Below are 18446 nucleotides of genomic sequence, written 5' to 3'. Positions count from 1 at the left end.
ACAAGCAAAAATACCATTGGCTGTATCTTGCCATCTACTAGCAGAGAAAGAGAAGCATGACAGAGCTGGAATGATGTTGAGAATGCTACTTTTGTTTTTAATTGCAGCACTATAGCACATCAATAGAAAGATCTGTATTTTTATGATTAAAAAAGTAAACAGTAAGTATTTAATTATGATTTCCCTGCTAAGGTATTTTCAAGAGTCTTACTCACATGCAAAAATCAGTGAGTGTTGTAATAATAAATCTCCATCTTCTACCAAAATAAAGGATTCTCCACGAATTTTTATATCAAAATTTTGCAGCAAAGGTACATTAAAACAACAATATTTTAGAATCTACTTGTCATATAAAACTAGTTGGTCATGAAGATGTAAATGTCCCTTGAGCTGCTAAAACACACATCCTGAGGACTGTTACTTGTTGAAGGATAACAAAATAGATGAAATAGAAAACTGATTTAAATTAACTCTGGATGTTATCTCAAAATGTTTCCTAATTTGCTTGCTATGCAAATACAGCTTTCCTACTGATCAGTCAGCTCAGTGGTAAAAAACTGTAAGTGTAGAAGTGTATGCAGACATATAAGTACCACACTGGTACAACAAAAATTGCGATATTAACTACAAGTGAATACAACATAGGACCATTCATTTCAATTCCTTTTACGTAAGATGCAAGAGGACATGGAATATCGATAAAGCTGAAAGACATCCTGCTATGTACTGCATTTACTTCTTTATGAAGTCAGTGTACTAAAGAAAACAAAAGGGAGAAGTCCTTGCAGTGGCTAAAGTTCTATGCATCTTGTCTGGTTTAAGTCAATGTGAAATGTTCAAGCATTTTGACCTGCTCAATGAAGATATCTATTTTTTAATATGTAAGTTAGATTATATTGATATTCTTCATTTTAATAACAAGAAATGACATCTAGTTCTAAGATGTTCAATAACATCTAATGATACTAATCTACTACTAAGATTAATATCTAACAATTACAGATAAATGGCTAATATTGTGATTAAATAATAAAAAAATGCCATATAATATAAATTAATGCATTGAAATGAATTTTGAAAAGGAATTAAACAGTGCTAGATATTTCATGTCTGGAGATACTAAGTACATGCAGTGTGAATACAAAACTATGTAAGAATAATGCCCCCATGTCAATCAGTCACAAAACTGGCCTCTGCTACAATGTTGGACATAAGATCAATCTTTATCTCCTTAGTTCTAGAAAACACCAGTAGGATTTACTGCTTCATATCACCAAGAAAATTTAATTTCTCTAGGTGTTCTATTAATTTAAAAATTTGTAAGTTGCAACTACCCCTTGCTAAAGGTTTCACATCTAAAATGTTTTTGAAAGCCACTGAAATGTAAATGCCTTGGAAAGCATACAAAATTCCTTTCAGGGTAAGACTGAAATTAGCAGCAGAATAAGATTTAAAACAGAATAGTGATCTGAATCAAAGTGGAATCCAAGAAAATCATATCAGGGATCTCCGTTATTCACACGTAATAAGGAATTCTCTCTCCCATTTACCTCAAACTGTGATAGAATTAATCACATGATAAGGGGATCTGTGAATTGCTGTGTACATATAAAGTTTAAGCAACTTTAAATGGGAAATCGGTAAGTTTGTCGTCTTTGAGTCTTGCATTTTTGCTTTTGTGAATTCATACATGAAAAATATTACTTTGTTTTACATCACCACAAACTCAAGCCCGAAGACTTTCAGATATCGTATGAATATAATATCTAATGTGTAAGTTCAAAATTAAACCCAACTTCTCAATAGTATCCCAATTCAATTACATTTTACTCAGGATCTATCCTGAGTTCTGCTCTTAATTGAAAATAGGCTTCATTTCAGTTGGATAACTCAAATATAGCAGATACAGTTCAAAGTGATAGAATTATCAAAAGAAAAAAATTACTATCATTTAGTAACAGCGAAGAACTCAATTTTCATATCTCATTTGAACTTAAATCTGAATTCTAAAATTATCCACATTACAGTCATGTACACTGAATGTACACAGAAATCACAGAATCACAGATCCAGATATACTTGCTTCTTCTCCCTCATTCCCTTATTTTCAAAAAATCTGTGTAACAAAGCGACAAACACATGCAGAATAAGAAAAAGTCCACATAGAAAAAAATGAAAGATTTTAATTACAAATACATTAGAAAATAATTTCAAAAATTACATTATTCTTCTAGAATTATATAGTTTATAGCAATCTGTTCCAATGAACCAGAAGGATTAAGTTCTCCAAATTCTATGCGAAAACAAACAAGCCAATAATTGGGAAGTCAGAAAGGGAAAGCTCTACCTCCCACAGAATTCATTGCTTTAGGTAAGCAAAAATTGTGCCTCAACATTTATTGAACCCTCACATCAAACACAAACCCTATAAATCATTTGCTCTGCATTCTTACAGAATAAATGCCAAATAAATTCTAGATCAAATAACATTTCAGTCACTTAAAATCTTTGAAACTCTGACACCCTTTTCATTAACATAATTCCCATGCAGTGAGCTAAATATGACTCATTTTAATGCTCTATCAATATGCCTGACCTCATAATAAATATTATGGTCCTTTGCCTTTAAATGTTGGATAGTGGTGCTAAGGTCAATGGCACATTAATAGAAGTCAACTACTTTCATGAATTGTTAATTAATTACTTTTGTTGTTTTGCACATTACATTGGTCAAAGGAATAACAATAGGCTTTTTCCACAGGAGAGAAGAATAATGTGTATTTGCTCACGCAAAACAAAGATGTAAATTCATATTGTCTTTACTACTTGGATGTTAGAAGGAGCCTTCTTAAATATTGCTTAGTAATTGGATTATCATACTAAATACATTTTGGCTAAGATACAGTGCCAAAAATGCTGTTTAGTGCAGTGAAGCAGATGTAGAGTTGACACAAGAACAATCAAGTTGAGTTCAAACTCTTGCATGTCAGGACTTTTCAACAAGAGTGGAGATCTCTACAATAGCTAGTCCTCTGTGCGTGTATATTAGCATCTCCAAATTGCATTACTGGAAAACGAAATGTTTATTTTGACTATCTGAAGAGGGGAAAAAAAAAAAAAGTATCAAACTATATTCAGGTCCACCTTTCCTACTTTACTGCAACATATCTAGAGTAGCTTAATTCTCTGGGTAGTTCTGCTGGACTAAAACTCTACAGAATGAAGTCTCAGAACTACTAATCTAATTGAACTTCTAAAAAGAGTAAGTTATCAGGAAACATTAATCTAAATACTCAGGACTTTTAATTTAGTTGCCTTACGGAAACATTAGGAATGTGTGGAACTATTAGGGAGCCAGGAAGCATCAAAATTACATTTAGTTGACTAACATTAAGTACAGATAGAAACAGTACTATTTACTTCTATAATTTAACTTCCAAACTTAAAATAATGTAATTTTAAAATGAAGCTAAAATGAAATAGCTTAAATTAAATATAATGTTTTAGATGTATTGAAAATACACTTAGAAATGCACAACAGGAAACTACTAAACCCTAACAGCCTCAGAATACCCTATGTCACTATTCCTCAGATCTGGTTAAGTGTGATCTTCCTGAGTTGAAAACTTACAATAGAAAGATCCAGGTACTGTTGAAGTAAGAATCCCTTCCTGTTTATATACAGGACTGAAATTTCTTAAGGGGTTCTGAAGATCCCTTGTTTACTCATCATTCACTTTTACTGCACAACTACGTTAACACTGTCATTACAACATGATTAGGTGTGCATAAACGATATATTTAAGAGAGTTAACAGTTTCCAGAAGCATTACATGAATAAGTTCGGCACAAATGTTTTTGGTATATCTGTTATTCAAAAGCTTAGAGAAAATATATACTAAATACGCTTATAGGAAGATTTCAGTGATAAGGAACGGGTCAAGTTCAGGTTGGATATTAGGAAAAATTTCTTCTCAAAATAAGTGGTGAAGCATTGGAACAGGTTTACTATGGAAATGTCGGGGGCACTGTTTCTGGAGGTGTTTAAGGAAACAATGAATATAGTACTTAGGGATATGGTTTACTGTGCAAAATTGGTGGCAGGCACACAGTTGGACTGAGGGTCTTAGAGGTATTCACCAACGTAAAATGATTCTTTGATTCTGTTTTATGAATCTAAGTTTAGCTATAGGCATTTGTTACTTTTCTAATAAAACGGACCATGTCCGTTACAGAAAGGTAATGTTTTTGTGGGAAATATTTTGAAAACAATATTAGAGTGTGGGACAGAAATACCTAACAAGGCTCAAATTAAATTTGACTCAATCTTCTAATACCTGGAGCTAATGGGATATATCTGTTCTAACTTTTCCAGCAAAGCAATTCACTTTGACATACATTTTCAGATGACTGTGTTTAAGAACATTTCAGCTAAGCCAAACTAGGGCATTTGAAAACTCTTGTGAAAATTAGCTACAGCAGTCACCACTATTTTGAGAGAACTTATTGCTCTACTAAAATATAACAAGCATTTTATAGTTTTTGAGTTGTATTTCTACTCAATCAGGTTATACTCATTCAGCGATTTTTAGAATATGCGGACAAATGAAAATGCATGTCTTATGTAGGTCACTCTGAAAGTAATGCCTCAGTTATTTCCATGGAAGCTTCAACAGAAACAAAGAGCACAATGACACTATTTAAAAGAGGAAATTCTCAGCTGTACATCACTCTTTTTCAACACAGTCACAACCATTTGCTGTGCATTTGCACTAGCAATGAACAAGATCCTGCATATTGTGCTCATAGAAATCTGCATGGCCATCCAGAGCATGGCTTGTTTTTCTCTTTTACCGTCACCACTGCTGAAATGCACCATCCACCACTTCACTGTGCTCACATCCACTGTTCAGTCTCCATAAATGTTCAGCAAGTATCAATGAATGTCAGTGAGTGCAACCCTTTCTGCATGGAGGAATTCAATTCCACACCTTTGTATCACAAGCTCTTCCATGCCAGACACCATTTTGTCAGACTGCCCCTCTCCTCTGCTACCGTCTGTTGCATGACAACAAAATTTAATGGAATGCTGTTGAAATAATTCAACCTCTACTGTCATACCATCAGTATCTGCCTCTAACATTGCAGACCAACTTATTAAATAGGAGGCATTATTTTTGGAGCAGCCCTTGTAACTATAAGCGCTACAGCTTTGTTTAGAAACAAATCTCATTCTGTCCTAATGTTAAGCCAGGAAACAAGACAAACTGAAGAAAGAAAAAACCTATTCCACTAGCAACCCACTATCCAATCATAGCACATCTGCCTTTCTTCTATGATGACAAGGATGCACAGATGTTTTTTAATATCCATAGACCAATATGCTAACTATAAAAACAAAGGCACAAACAAAATATACTGCCAGAAATTCTGTTAATCTAAGATAAAAACAAAGATAAAAACAGAATGAATCAGGTTCTTCAAACAAACTTCTTTCTACTTATAAATCAGAGCACTAAAGAGAAATAAATACTTATGTATCCAGTGATCTAACACCCATCCCAAGCTAGCCCCATCTTGTGTCACTGTCTAAGTCATGCAAATTACACCAGAACTGCCAGTTGACTAAGATTAATGACACTGCGCCAGCTTCTTTGTTTCTCTCTGCAGCCGTTTAGTGTGAAATACTATCCAAAAACATTATCTATCCTCTATTAATCCCACAAATTTGTTCACACCATGCACATTGTTTAGGGCAATTTACAACAGGAACATACTGAGCACAATTGCATTTAATTACTTGGGTTCTAATTACATTCATTAAAGGCTAATAAAATAAATGAAACAGCTTTAAAAGCTTCTGCAAAACACATGGGTCTTGTCTCCCTCATGACGCATACTGTAGAGGTTTGATGTGAAACACAGATTTCAACATATATGTCTATTATAGATAGTAATATACACAAAGACATGAAATGCATAGATATGTGTTTATTTATATATAAACCATATGCACATCACTTCTCAGTGATCTTGATTGCTGCAGATATTTACTTATATTACTAGCCTTGAAGATGCCAGGCACCATACGATACTTTTTAATGTGGTATATTAAGAGGGAGTAGTATCAGTTTTAAAAATTCAGTTATTTTAAAAGTTAGGTTTTTTAAATGTTTCCACCTGTACTACAGAGTTATTCCCTCCTTCTCTCTCATATCTGCATTATAAAAGATACAAACTGTCATCAGAAAGGAGAGATAGTCAGCCAGCATGGAAGAGAAGAAGAAAGAGGGAAAACCACATTGCTTTATTTGGTACAAATTCTTAAAAATATTTTGTTAAGGCTCATTTCTGACATTCATCTGAGGATCTGAATTTTTTGTTTGTAGCTATTTACATTAAAAAGCACATTCTGAAACACACTAGGCAGTCTAAATAAATACCCCATGGCAGTTAAAAATGTAGCTTGTTAATAACACCATTTCCTAATTCTTAAATTTCTATGCTATTTCCACTGTTTATAAAGCAGTTTATGGCAAAATGCTGTTGATAACAGTATCCAACAGAATGGTGAGCTCCTCTTGTCATAACTATTCATTTCTCTTGGATTTATAAGATGACCTCATCACCAGGAAAAGAAACCAAGTTCTAGTTAATTACACTCCATACCTTATACTGTACATATATGGGCTTACATGAAGATTCAATTTGGCACTTTTGGAAATGTAAAATTCTTTAAATATTCTGCATCACAAATATAACAGCAATCAAACAAGTCTGCCAACAATTAAAAAGTATAAATTTAATGTAATTTTGTTTTATGAAGAAATGCAAATTACAAAAAAAAAAATTCAGCTTGGAGGATTAGCTTCCAAGGACTGCAGAGTTTACGGTTCTCTGCAATATATGCAAGCACATCACTGGTAATCCCAGATAACCAAGTTAATTTCCAGAATTTTAATGTTTTTAAGCTCCATGAAGCACTCAAAGACTTTGTGCAGGTTCTATGAAGTATATTGGGTCAATTCATGCATCTTCTCTGCTATAATTTAATAATCACTCTCTGGCTAGAAATTTTTTAAACAAGTTCCATTTTTTTAGTCCATTACAAAAAAATTATTTTACCATAAAACAAAATACAGAACATTTGTTCTATTTGGATTACGCTTTACAAGAAGCATGCTATGCTCATACAGCACTTTGGGCTGTTTAACTGAGAGCAGTAAAAATAACATGGCTATGTGTACCATTTTAGAAAGTTCACCTTAAAATTATACAACTCTGCCACATACACATCTCAAAATGTTCCTTCTTTTGAGCAGAGGATCAATTTCTTTTGCAAACTATTAAAAGAACAGGCATTATAATAAAAAAAAAATCATATGAATCCTTCATTCTGATATATAAACCCCTCATCGTGAATCAACATTTGCTTTGGAGGAGGGAGGAGGGGCACCCATCCTGCACAACAAAGCGGCAGCTCAATACAGCTGCCATCTGGCTTCCTCCCGCAGTTCACTTCCCAGAGCAAACAAGATCCATAGTTTAAGGAGTGTTGGGGAAGGGAGAGAGGTTGTAGTTTTAACCTTACAGCTTTATGATGGGGCATTTTTCCACTCTATAAAAACCCCTCTTAATATAGGAGAATGGAAGGTTCAGGAAATTGTTACTAGGATAGAAAGCCTCTCACTTCTGCGTTTCTGGTTCAGATCCATATCAACTCAGTGGTAACCAAATATAACTATCACCTGAAGGACTTTTAATGAAGCAAGTTAGCTGATCTCAGTATAATATCTAACGAGCAAGCCTACATACCACTAAAATCAACACCAAACAAGATAAACTCTTCCCTCTTCACTGTGCAGAAATCACTTCTCACCAGCAGCAACTGAGAACCCTTCAAACATTAAAGTATAAACCAAATTATTTTAACTACAAGAGAAGAATGAGTGCCAAAAGCATGATAGTCAGTTAGGGGGTCTACTGCACAGTATGCAGTTTGAGTTTAAAAAAGCAGAAATTAGTCAATATTCAGGATATGTTTTGAAGCTTATTGTCCTTAGATTTCCTTAGGTAGATGGAAACTTGAGTATAAATGAATCTAACAGTTTAGCTTCACACATATACTGGACTGATGGACAAATTCTCTAGTCTTCCTGCATGTTATACAATGGTGTGATGAAGTGACGACTAAGTTGCTGCTTTAAACAGTAACATAAAACCTAGCAGTTTATTTGTTGCAAGCCATAAGGATCCAAGCACTTTTGTATTAAATTATGACTAATATCAAAGGGAGTGCTATAAGTTTTCATTGAACTCAGTGAAGTTTTTCCATTCCTTCAGTGGGATGTGACTTTATGTACATTAATGATAAGGTAAGTATTCAACCCAACAGACAGTTCACAGCATGATAAAGTGAAAGAATTTCTTTCCGTATCTAAAAAACAATGTTAGTTTATAGTCAAAGGAGAATAAACATAAGAATCAAATATTCACATTGCAGGAAAGGTCAAATGCCATTTAACACCATACAACTGAATGGATAACATTCATTAAGACTGATCAGTGAAAAACACCAACAAAATGAATAAATACAACCAAAAAGCTAATGACCTCAATCCCTAACACCCCCTTGACCCTTATTACTACAGCTGCTCTTGTAGGAAAGGATTAAAGGGTCTAGGAATCATTGGGTTAACATACAAGGGCTCAGAAATTTGACCTTCATTACTTACAACATATATCCCCTACTAAAAATGAGTATATGAAGAGAATTAGAAACAGAGCTAGAAAAGGTCAGCTTGAGTGCAGACAAACTCAAAAAAAAAAAAAAAAAAAGCCTTGAACAGCAGAAAGGTTTTATTTCTCATACAGTACTTTGTTGTAACTAAGTTGGTCTAGCACAGAAGCAGGATTGGTGTGGCTGGCATTATCAGACATACTAGATAAATTTAGGGCACAGAAACCCTTCTTCGTGTCTTTAACAGAAGCATCAGCTTTCAGAAAGAAGTAAATAAAGGAACAACTACTCAGCATTAGACAGGCACCACCAGGTCCATTTGTCATAAGATGTATGAATAGCATCCTCATCACCACGAATTGGATCTCCTCACTTACTGCAATTATAAATTCAATAATCATGACTTTTTAGCCAAACTGTTCCTGAAAGAGTCCTATGCTAAAAAATTTTCCTAGATATTAAGATCAACATCAAAGATGCTATTTTATAAACTAGAATGCATACTAAATCACAGACTAACAAATTCAACTCCACAAACCTGCAGCCATCTGAAACATACATGCACACAAACCAGGCATCTTCAGATACCATCCTATTCACTCTGAAGAATCTTATGATACCTGTTTAAACCACCCAAAGAAGACTTCAGTCAACAAGCACACTTCTGTAAAAGACCATGTTGTTTTTTTTTGAAAGCTATGTCAGATAACCTTATACTCAGGTCTTCAAGAGAAAACTGACCGGTTATAAGCCCTACTTGAAGAAGAAGCCATTTTTAAGATGTGTTCCAAAAACCTCCTTGGCCTTCAAAGAGCCCTTAAACTCAGAAAACTCACCATTAAAAATATCCTGACAAAGATCCAAACAAACTGACTGAAAACCACATCTGAGCAAGAAACAACTTCTGACAACACATCTCTATGATTACTTTAAAAAAAGATCTCTCAAAAAGATTATCAATATCTTCCAGTTCCAGGGAGAATGTTTTAGTAGCACATTTCAGTCTCTCTTCTTTCTTTCCACACTCTCCACTCTGCTGTGCTCCATGCACTATAAGCGACCTGTTTCCCTAGATGAAGTATCTGTCTTTGTCCTGTTCTCAGAATCCCCATATCATATCATCCTGTCCCTTCCTCAAACACCAAAGATGTACGAATTGATGTATGCCTGCTATCGCTGAGCAACTGCTTTAAACTTTTATTTTGCTGCTATTCCACACAGGGAAGAGCAGCTTGTGTGCCTGCAAGCCTAACTTTCCCAAATATGCCAATTGGTGTAATAAAAGATATGAAAGATATGACTTCTATCTACAAACCTCCTCCTGTGTTTCTGTAAAGACAAGTATGCTTAAAATAAATTAAAAATGTGAGACAATTACAAGACAAATTATGATGTAATAAAACTTACGGTTCATGCTACTTATAGCTCTGAAACTCAAGCAGCATTTTCCCATATTTTAAAAATTGTTTTTGGATATGTTATTCCTGTAGCTTTGAAACTGAATAATTAAAAACAATGATCATTTCTCTTGAGGAAAAAGAAAAAAAAAAAAAAAGGTTGCTTTTGCCTTTTTTCCCCAATGACTCTTGAGGGCAGAATTAAGTACTCATGGCATCCACACACAAAGAAATGGACCACATCACATAAATCTGGACAAAATTTTATGAAACTTTATATGGAAACCTTTTAAAAATATTTGCATCTAGTGTATCTATTCATAAGGCAGCTTCAACAACTCATTCACTTTATGGGCAGAAACATAATTTTTCAGTTTACATTTAATAACGCCCCAGTTTATGACAAGTCGTTCTTTTTGTAACTGCAGTTTGCTTTAAACAAGCCATTTCCCACCTTGTAATTTATTGCCCATTGATGTTTTCATAGGTAACTACTGTACCATCTCCTAGTCATAGTTTTAGTAGACAAAGCAAGCTAAGCTCTTGAGTTTTCCTTGTAGCTCAACCTTGCTTTGCACAGCTGCATCCATCTCACCAGGTACCTACTCATATTTACCACAAGCAAGTAACCAGGTACACACCACAATACTCCAGACATTCAGATATACCAACTTCTTGTATAATGGACTCAATATTTACCTTCTTTACTAGAAATACATCAGATCTGCAAGAACGTCCAGCTCTCCATATTAACAGTCAAGAAGGTATCATTTATAGCAAAAGTTCTTATTTTCATCTTTTTACAGACCTTCAGACCATTTTGTATTACTACACACTTCAAGGTCACAGCAGTAAGGTATTTTTGAATAAAAGCTTAGATGTTTGTACATACAAGAGCTACCACTTTTTAGTGTATATTTTCTGTGCCAGTGTCATTAATGAACGTATTATATAAGTTAACCCCCTGAAACACCCCTTTGTGAATATTATTCCTATATCTGTTAGATGTAGGATAATCCTCAGATAGGTTTTAATCTTAATTTGTCGTGCATTTAAGCCATTTATAAGTTAAGCTTCAGAACAATATCATATCTTATAAATTTAGTGACAATACACTGGACAAAATGTCAGCCATCACATCCACATTTCTGGATTCTGACATTAACAGCAACATTTGTACTCCATTCTGTATCTGGGAAGTTTGTCTCATATGGTTACACAAGTCCTAATGGTATTTCTTTCTAATAGTAATTTGAATCTAATACATTCAAACATATACTAGACCCAAGTGCTCTTCCAGTAGAATCCCTTTAACAGTTCTCCCAAAAGTTAAGAAGCATCTGCAACTATATTTAGCAGACAAAAGCAGGTACATTCTGATTCACAGCATCATGATGTTATGATGTTTTTTAACACTTGCATCTGGGAGATATACACCTTGACCCTAGACAACAGGGTGTTCCTCTGAACAGGAATACATTTCCAGAAAAACAAAAGCACATCATGGTAAATGTTGGCACTGATTAATATGTACTAATGCATAGCACATAGCAAAAGACAGAAAAGCAAAGAAAATATGCTTCTGAGTTGCCTGTAAGTAAAGTAAGGAGCAATACATTTTGTCTTCTTCAAGAAAGGAAGAAATAACACAATGCAAATTAAAAGCCAGGTAACTTTTAAGCTTTAACTTTTAATATTTAATATTAAGTTAAGAAGCTCTACCATGTAGCTTTTGGATCACCGGCTCTCTGGACTAATTCCCATGAACTACATAATTTGAATAAAGTCATAGCTTCCACACTTCATCATACAGAACAATGGCACATAGGTCTCACTTTTTCAGTTCACATCAGTTTCACAATGTAGTCACAAATATGAAGAGCTAACTAGCTGTTACACACTGAATAAGTACTGAAATGCACTAAAATGCACTATTAGCCATTTCAGTGTTGATTAAACCAAAAGGCTTTCAAGAAAGAAACAAATTCCTTTCAGTGCTTATTCTTGTTTCTTCTAACACATGGCTGAAAAGTGTATTTTTTTGTTGTTGTTGTTTTCTCCTCATTAATCCTTCCCCAGTACAGCCAGCAAACTTCCTTGCTGTCCTGAAGTTGTCTCAACATTTAATAGTTTTGTAACTTTGTGTCAACTTCAAAAATTTTGAGAGTTTAACCTGTCAGATCTCACTTGGCACTAAAATGCAGTTAAGAAATTGCTTTTAAATCAACAAAATAACAAAACATATCTAAGAGATACCTGCATTTACACCCCAATAAAATTCTCCTTGAATAACACTCCATATCTGTAATTTTTATTAAACAGAGCATAATATGCTGCTTGATCTCATTGGGCTAGAAAATAATACGTTACTGGTAGGCAAGCTTCCCAGTGCTGAATTTACCACACATAGCATTACTGTACTTCATAATGGTGAATATAGTTTTATAAGCAGTGTACAAACACACTACTTTGAAGACAGTTTACGGATACCCCTACCTGTTAAGATGTGTCTTGGCTACAAACTGACTGATCTAAACTATACTGTACTATATGCCTGTGAATTCCTGCAAGCATTAATGATAAGATTTGCCAGTTATAAACTTCATTCTTATGTATGCAGTAAATGAAGACATGAAGTGGTTGAGATCTCGTTTTGGATAAGACTCTAGTCCTTGTTAAAATGTTATTACTTCAGAGCAGGTTATATATCATCCCTGATATAACAATAACAGATGTCTTATTTGTACATTTCTTTTCTGCTTGCCTTTCCGCTAAGATTTTACAGTTTGTAAAAGATTAGAAAAAGTTGCTAAAGGATTTACAAAAGACTCCTGCTGTTTAGAAGACAAATACACCACTGTTTTAAAAAAATTTACAGCTAACAGCACTCTCATTCAAGCAACTATATTCTGTCTTACTTTCCTAATCTGTGAAATTATTGACTGAGGATAAGTTTATCAGTAAAGATCATTATGTGTAATAACAGGGACAGATAAGTGGTAGTGCCAACCATGAGCGTATAACCAACAAAACTAACATGTGCAATTTAATGTGCATATGCTACAGTATTACCTTCTCCAAAGGTTCCTAGGAATCATTAGTGATTCTATAAATAACTTAGATTTGTAGGGATTGATTTGAAGCAGCTTCCTTTTTTTTTTTTTTCTGTCTCACACTCAGTAAACAGGATGATTACAGTTAATATTTAAAACTTCTTTGCAGCATTTCACTTTCAAGAAAGTAACTGGAATGAGATAAAACACTCAAGAAAAATCATGCAAAAATTTTTGATTCCCTTTTGTTAAAATGTGGTGGTTTTTTTTTTTTTTTTTTTTTTTTCCAGCCTGCTACTGTTTCTCCACACCTTAATTATGCTCAGTTCTGAAAAAAATATTCTGGAGTAATCTGTATAATTTCTCCATTATGTGTAGAAATTCTAGAAAAAAAGTCAATTTTGAATAATATTTTCCCAGAAAACATTGAACTAGCCTAAGTTTGGATGTGGAGGTTAATGTCAGGACTCAGGGAAGGGTTAACTCTCCAAATGTACTCACAAAAAAAGTACACGCCCTGAGGCATGTAAAAGAAATCATACATATTTGTAAATAAATAAGACGAATACTTCAAAAAAAAAATCAGAATTGTTTCTAGAAGGAATAATTCTCCAGTTCCTCAGATGAGTAACCTGAAATAACTAAAAAAAAATGTTGTACTTCCACCTTTAAAATATGTATCATGAAGTTTTACAAATAATCATTCCAAGAATTTTATTATTTGCTACAAATATTTACTATTATCAACAGTGGAAATTTTGCTCCTGAGAGAATTGCATAATCAAATTCTTAACCTATTTACTTTTTCAGTCAGTTTACAACACCAAATTTCAGCCAAAAGCTTTGATATATTGTTCTGTGATAATTTTTGATCAAAGTAATGCAACCTCCCTTCTCACTCAGTGATTGATTTGTACATGTCTACACAGATGGGTGCAAAAATTACACTTCTACTCCACGTTCTGAGGTGGTCCAAAAAAGCTACACATGCAAGCCTGCCACAGTGGATGAGTCTGGCAAAGCAGAAGACTTTGATTAACAAACTATCACATTAATACAACTGTCTGGCTTCTAGACCTGAGCTATTTTGCACTGATCAACATCCATTTACATGCTTTTGTATAGATGTACACTTCAGATATGAATAGGTGCTGTAAACAAGTACAGTGCAGAAATCTTTCACAAATATATATATTATTCAATATGTATTTCCAGCTTGTACAATTTTCTACTCTACAAGAGTCACTCTGCTCTTTGGAACACGTGCATGGAAATTTTTACTGTTAGCTACAAGAGAAAATAGTTTAAAAAGGCCTTTGAAGAACATCAGCAACACATTTAGTATTTGGATGAAGATAATTAAAGATCTACTTTACTAATCAAAGAAGTGTTTAAATGGTGACTTGAGAAGCATTACTGACTGTAAGTTGATAAACCTACCAAACTACCAAAATCAGGAAGTTGAGGTGTAACAAAAGCAAGTAATAAATAAATCAGGCTACTTTCAATCATCAGTGAAAGTAATTAACCAGACAGAACAGGACTATTGTACTTCAGTATGATTTTAAGTCAAGAGTTAAAGATCGTTTTGGTTACTCTTTTGATTTAAAAATGTTATCTATTCAGTCACTGGTGCTGAATTGTAATTAAAGAGTTACAACATATGTAATGCAGGAGATCTTGTTGAATGACCATAGTGACTTCCTTCTAGCCTCAGATCAAAGAAAAATGTATTAACTCATTTTTAATTTAAACCCATTTTGAACACATCAGCCGAAAGATACATATTTGCACATCTAGCACAAATGTATTATCAAATATGATCTTTACAATACTAAATAACAATAAACTCATTTTCTAGGCTTTTTTCTTAAATCTTATCATCTAGCAACCTATTTTATCACTTTGAGCGGTCTCATCAACCTGCCACAAAAGACACAAGGTATACTAAAGCCATGCAACACGGCAGTAATCTACATTTTAACTTACCCTTAGGGACTACTTAACCTCTAGCTTTACTCTTTTCAGACAAAATGAATAGTAAGGATAACTGTGATGATGTATATGTCATAACTGTGTAAAGGTCAACAAGGTTTAAATATGTTGCGTTCTTTTCATAAATATTTGACTAATGGAAATGTACTTTTCATCTTTAAACCCTGAGATTGGCACCTCAATAGGTAGCAAATTATTCTGAACGAACACACAAAATACAGTTCCCTGCATCAACATCTGACTTGAATTTCTCCAGATATTTGTCTGAATATGAACTCCTAATATCAAGTAATGGTATTAATACTGTTACCACAGCTTACACTACAAAGATAAGCAACAATATCAGCATAAATTGAGTATCTTTACATTGCTTGGACTCTAAGTGATTCTAGACTCACACTAATGTAAGTAAAAACAGAATCTGGTCTTACATATCTCTTATTACTAACCAAGTGGCAATTTCACTTAGTTTGACTAAAAGGGCAAATGTTTTATTACAAAAGAATAGGAGACCTACCTTAGAACTGTATTTTGGCAATCTGGATATTTTTTAAACAACTGATGTTAGTATTACTGTAGACATTTGCTGGATGCATGTACACTCAAACCTTTTTCCCCCAACAACAACAAAAAAAGCACTGTTAACCTAAAAAGATTTTTTTCTTTTTAGAACTGAAATAAAAAATGATATGATGTGTAAAGAAATCATTAATAACTAGTGCTGTATGGAATTACACGCTTATATTTCATTTATTACTGCCTTAAACAATCCATCTATACTATCTTCCTGAACTGAAAAACACTAGTTCTAAAAAAGTAACCATATGATTCCAGTGAGAATGTCATCATACAAGTCATTAATATTTTTATTACTAAAAAGGGGTTTGGGGGAAGCTTTGACAATTTCTTACATCTACATGTTTTACTGGCCATTGGATTAGGCAGATTTTTCTTTCCCCAAGATTGGTATGGCTCAAGTTAGATTTAAAAACAGGTACCAGGGGAGGCTAATAAATGGATTAAAGTGGAACATAAATTCCCTATGTCACCCTGTTCCTTAAACCTTGATGTCAGTAACATGCCTAATCATTCCATTATTATAAATGTCAAGTATGCTTTCCATGTGTTAGAAAGAGTGAGTGGATATCAAAAGAAATAGAAGACACACAAAATTGTAATACTATTATAAACTTTCATGGAAAAATATTTGAAATTTTACAGTGGTCACCTAATACTATTCCAGATTATTATTTTCTTATGATTTGCACCCTGAATCCCCTATTATGAGACAGGCCTGGATATCTACTGCATTATATATGTTTTACTTCTTAATAGTGCTACTTCCATGAGCCAGCATGACAAACTGAAAACTGTGTTAAAGCAGAATAAAAGCTTGCAATGTGATTTTTTTTTCCCCAGTAAGTTGAGAAATTGTATGAAGAAATTTTCTTTAAAAAAATTAGAATTTTCATCTAGACAGCAAAATGAAATGCCTCGGCTGGAGTAGTTTTTGCACTGGATTTTAAGAACATTCCAAACAGAGGGAAAAAATGACAACCCTTTTCAGAAAAAAATGACATGCAAAAAAAGGATTGAAAGGAATGAGCTTGCATGCAATACAAAACAAAAACTGGAGACATGGGTCAGCAGTACAGTAACCTTGAAAAAAGGTGAAAAAAAAGAGCTAGTGGTTTATCATTCTTCCCTTTCCTCAAAGCATAGAACAGAAAGCGCTTTAATTTGCAATATGTGAGTCTAGGAATAAACATTAGAAACAAGCTTTCAAACTTCAAGTGAAGTAAAATACAAGAACATGTTGCCAATAGAGATGATGAAAACGTTTTTATGGAAATCTATAATAACAAAGTAGAAATGTTTCTGTATGAGATAGTGCAGTTGTATTTGATCCTATCAAATATCTGATCTGGCTGCCTGCATGATCTCATGAGTTTAGTTGCATTCTACACTTCTATAATTCTGTGACAATTATTCAAGACTACAGTCCTTTAGCAGTGAAAAATACTTGCAATGGTAGGTTAGAATCCTTGGGCAATAAGACATCAGGTATTTTGGAAGAAAAACAGCAAATGAAATCTCAGCTATTCAACTCAAGCCCTTAAGTACATGGTGACAATACAGATTTCACTACAAGTGGAAAAAGCCCTTAATATACTTTTATTTCCCTCCCAAAGCTTATCTGATCTAAACCAAACCAAAGTTCCAGAAAAACTGTCATATGCTTAGTGTTCTAGACTACACATAATAATCTCTTTTTGGGCTAGCTAATCATATGCAGCTCCCATTGAAGTAAAATATTACATGTGATGAATCATAGAAAGCTATACAAGCCAGCCTTCCTTTGTTTTTTTTTCATTTTTCTCTATGTGGGAGTAAAAGAAGGTGGACACAAAAAAGAACCAAATTACCATAACACCACAAAATTCTACAAATATAAGTCCCTGTAGTCAGCTAATAGGTACTGGTTGAATCAATGGGTCAGGGAGTTAACATCAATCTGTTTTCTCTTTCATAATTCCTGCTCAGGCAGAATTTTTTTAGCTTGCAGAAATTTGCTTGAAAGACATGAATTGAAATACTGGGGTTAGTTTTAGGCTTCTGTAGCATTTATCTTTCTACCTGAAATTCTTTTGACTGTAAGAAAAAAAGAAATAGACTACTTAGACATACTCTGACATACTATGTTTTCTACTAAGTTTATTAAAAAAAAACTTAGTAAAGTCTTGTTGTCTCAAAGTAATGCTTGGGAAAAATGCTTCAAAGTGATTGAACTTTTGCAATTAATTGCCAATTAGCAAACTAAAAAATAAATACTGAAAATGGAATACAATATCACAAAGTGTATTTTTATGACATCGGAATAATTGTAATTTAGTTGGGTTATTTTTTTTTTTTTTTTAATATACTCACACACTGCAGAATTACTGTCACAAAGTCAAGCTGAAACACTTGGAAGTTTTTCTGCTCATTTTGAGGAATTGATTGTTCAATTCTTCTGTTTACCTATAATACAAGATAGTGCTTTATAGCCTTATTACCAGAAAAAACACAGGCAATACACCTCTGTAGTATTTCTTCCTAACCTTCAAACTCAAAATTTGGCTCCTTTTATTATTTAATTTATCCATGCCATGCATACTAAGAATAGTCTTACTAATTTCATATATACTTTATAATGAAGCTCATCACCATAGTAGTGTATTGCATAAACACTAGCATGATTATATATATTAATACATTTTC

General features: G+C 33.6%; 1 long non-coding RNA gene across 4 annotated transcripts in view; it reads right to left on the bottom strand.

The window, feature by feature from the left end:
- LOC125695259 (uncharacterized) overlaps positions 1-18446 on the bottom strand; it is a 93928-nt gene that overhangs the window by 71002 nt on the left and 4480 nt on the right. For all 4 annotated transcript variants that reach the window (XR_007377910.1, XR_007377911.1, XR_007377908.1 and 1 more), the window contains exon 3: positions 18114-18206. This is a non-coding gene — a long non-coding RNA (uncharacterized LOC125695259). The remainder of the gene's footprint in view (positions 1-18113; positions 18207-18446) is intronic.

The sequence above is a fragment of the Lagopus muta genome, chromosome 6, assembly GCF_023343835.1.
Source record: "Lagopus muta isolate bLagMut1 chromosome 6, bLagMut1 primary, whole genome shotgun sequence".
Taxonomy (NCBI): domain Eukaryota; kingdom Metazoa; phylum Chordata; class Aves; order Galliformes; family Phasianidae; genus Lagopus; species Lagopus muta.
This window is presented reverse-complemented; position numbering and strand designations above follow the sequence as displayed.